Source organism: Peromyscus maniculatus, chromosome 3 (assembly GCF_049852395.1).
Source record: "Peromyscus maniculatus bairdii isolate BWxNUB_F1_BW_parent chromosome 3, HU_Pman_BW_mat_3.1, whole genome shotgun sequence".
In the NCBI taxonomy this organism is placed as follows: domain Eukaryota; kingdom Metazoa; phylum Chordata; class Mammalia; order Rodentia; family Cricetidae; genus Peromyscus; species Peromyscus maniculatus.
Window position 1 is genome coordinate 110,569,977 of NC_134854.1, and position 3,110 is coordinate 110,573,086.

General features: G+C 54.5%; 1 long non-coding RNA gene across 1 annotated transcript; it reads left to right on the forward strand.

The window, feature by feature from the left end:
- The first annotated feature begins 1,552 nt into the window (after positions 1 to 1,552).
- LOC143272435 (uncharacterized) lies at positions 1,553 to 2,687 on the forward strand. The gene is made up of 2 exons (XR_013049984.1): positions 1,553 to 1,604; positions 1,803 to 2,687. It is a non-coding gene; the product is annotated as an uncharacterized LOC143272435 (long non-coding RNA).
- Positions 2,688 to 3,110: the final 423 nt, after the last annotated feature.

Genomic DNA, 3,110 nt, shown 5'->3' on the forward strand with positions numbered 1-3,110 from the left:
GGCCCAGGGCGAGCAGAAGAGGCTTGGAGGTAAAGGGAGAGCGCTCTGCCCTGTGTGGCTGGGGAGGTGCCGCTGGGTCCAGAATCCCTGTGGCCACAGGTGAAGGAAGCCATGGGTACCTCCTTGCCACGGCAACTTCCAGCTTTCTCCTCACCCCTCTGCCGCAGGATCCTGACACCCCTGACCTCCACAGCCTCTCTAGGAAAGGAAGGCCAAGGCATTCACTGCAAGAGACAGCACGTGTGCTACTTTAAATTGATATTTAATTAAAAAGTTAATTATTAATTAGGCTTATCGGCCAGTGTGGTTGCTGGCTAGGAGAGGCTGGTTTATGGCCAGCCACTGCAGAGCTTTTGTGCTTGTGGCTTGTCCCAGATGGCTGCTCCCACCGCAGTTTGGCCCCTGGTCTTACTGTCTACGGGCGGCTCTCCTCTGGAGGGCTGGCAGACTCATTGGTGTTAGATGCCCGACTATAGGCTGCCCAGTGCCCACAGGGCTCAGCCGTCACTCAGCCACCATCCACAGCTGTGCCTCAGCTCATCTTTGCTGGCCAGGGACTGAGCATTCTGTGGGAACCATCTCTACATGTTCTGTGACGTCAGCAGCTACTGTAGGTAGGCATCAGCTCCGACGGAGGTGTGCCGGGACCTGGTCAAAAGCTCTCATGAGGATGGTGTGTGCCTGCTACAGCATCTTTGCAGGGTCACCTGAGGTCTGGCCACATCTTTTGATAGATTTAAGGCTCAGTACTGGCTTCAAGGGCTCCCAGTGTGGTCCACCCACCCATCTGCTTCTCACCCGTGACCTTGGCCGTCATTGATAACTGTGCCTAGTTCTACAGTCAGGGGCTCACACGGTGGTGACATTGATCCTCCCTATGCCATGATCTGGAATGCTGCTGGAGAGGACATCCTCGGCTGCTGTCAACAATCCACGGACAATGCAGGCCTGGCGGTCAGGCTTTGCTTTTATTTAATGCTGGTGGCACAATGAGAGCAGTCCCTGCTGTGTCCAGAATTTCTTCTGGAGGGTTCTAGCCCCCTTTGGGGACATTGCGAAGGCTGGCATCTGTCTGATATCCACACTGCCTTCCTCTGACACAGGTGGGCGCCTCCCACCCAGGAGTGCCGGTCGCTGGCACAACATGGCACCCATTCCTAGCTCCTGTTGAGGAAGTGTGACCTCTGACCCGCTTCTAGTGGGAGGTGGGATTTAGAGACACAGAGGAACAGAGGAAGATTTGAACTCTCCACCACAGAGGGGAGGGAGGCAGTCGGAGAGAAGCAGGCGGGAGAGCTTCAGGTCCACTGAGGTAAGAGGAGCATGCCTGAGAGAGGGGCATGGGCAGGGGGAGAGGGAGGGATGTGACAGTGATGGGTCCTTGGGAAGGTGGGAGGTCCAGCTGCTGGCAGCTGTCTTGGATTACATTTGACTCTTGTACTGAAGTTGCAGGAGACAAACACACACACACACACTCGGTGCTTGGTCACAGGAAGATGGGGTATTTCTGTAGTGTCTATTTCTTTTTTTCCTGCAAAGTTGGAGATGGGATGGACTCAGGGGGAGTTTCCAAGTGCCTGAGGACGACAGAGGAAGACAGGCAGGTGAGAGGCGTGGCAGGGTCCTGGGCTCTGAGTGCTGATGAATCCACTCAGGCTGATCTGCCCAAGGCATGGCTTGCTCCTGCTGGCCTCCATCACCCTGGGGCCAACAAGGAGGGGGAGGCCCCCTCTAGTGACTGCTAGATGTCCCTGCGAGACCTCCACTCAAAGGGTCTGAGACTGAGGCCTTTCCTCTCCAAGGTGTTTTGATCATGGCAGAGCCTAGCTTTGGAGGCTGGGCCAGCAGGCATGGTGGCATTACCAGAGACTCTGCGTCAAAAGACCAGGGGAGGTCCAAGAGGTGAGGAGTCACCCTCACCAACAGCCTGCTTCCATGGGCCAGGGGTGAGCATGCCCCATCCCCAACCCCACCTCAAAATAACGACAGGCATCTTGGAAGCAACCTTGCTCTAGTTGGTTCTGGAATGTTCCAGAAGGGCCCAGAGTGCTGCTACTGGGAGGTAGTGAGACCTTTATGAGGAGGTGCTTTCAGCTCACTGTGGGTATCTTGAGTAGGAACTCTGGCTCCTCGGTCCTCTCATTTCCTGGTTCCTGTCATGAGGGCGGCAGTTTCCTCTACCTTTAGCTCTCATTTTTATGTACTGCCTTCTACAGGTTCAAAGCCCAGGGCCCAGGGCCCAGGAACCATAGTGCCAACTCTCTGTAACTCCAAGGCCATAAACCTTCCCTCTTTTTAAGTTTCACTGTCTCAGGTATTATGTTACAGTAGTGGGAAGCTAACAGAAACCTCATGGGATACCCTGTGTCGGCACCCAGCCACAATGCTCCTAGATTCCTGACCCAAGAAACACGAGTTAAGCACACACACTATCGTTGCTGTGAGCCACTGACTTTCCAGGGGGATTTCAGAACCAGACCACCACGGTGTATGTAACTGTGAGCACGAGGAGACAGCGGGGGCTGCTGACATGGGGCAAAGACGCCTGCCACCAAGCCTGACCCCATGAGTTTGATCCCCAGGGCCCACATGGTGGGAAGAGAGACCCAATTCCTGCAACTTGTCTTCTGACCTCCAGGCATGTGTGACATGTGTGCCCTACACTAAATAAAATAATTTTAGATGTACTTGTTTCATTTTACGTGTATGTTTTGTCTACATGTGTGTATGTGCACCATGTGTGTGCAGTGCACATCCTCGAGGAGACCGAATAGTCACCATGGTAGAGCTGCTTCATGCTGTCTCTAGGTTCTTCCTCAGCACAAAGTCTCCCAAAAAAGGTGACATTGCCAAACTCTCTCGCAGCAAGGTATGCCAGAAACCAGGCTTAGCTAGACAGGCTGGGCCGGGCCCGAGTCCGTGGAGTTTCGGGAGGCGCCCTGCCTGACCCTGGCGCTGAGTTTCAGGCAGCCATTGCCTTCCTCTGTGCTACACAAACACCTCCCAGTGGGTCTTTCTCTTTTCGCCTCTGTTTCTGACCTCCGGGGCCAAATGTGACTCACGATAGGTTTTTGCCCCGCTTAAAACCCTCCAATGGCTTTCCACAGAGC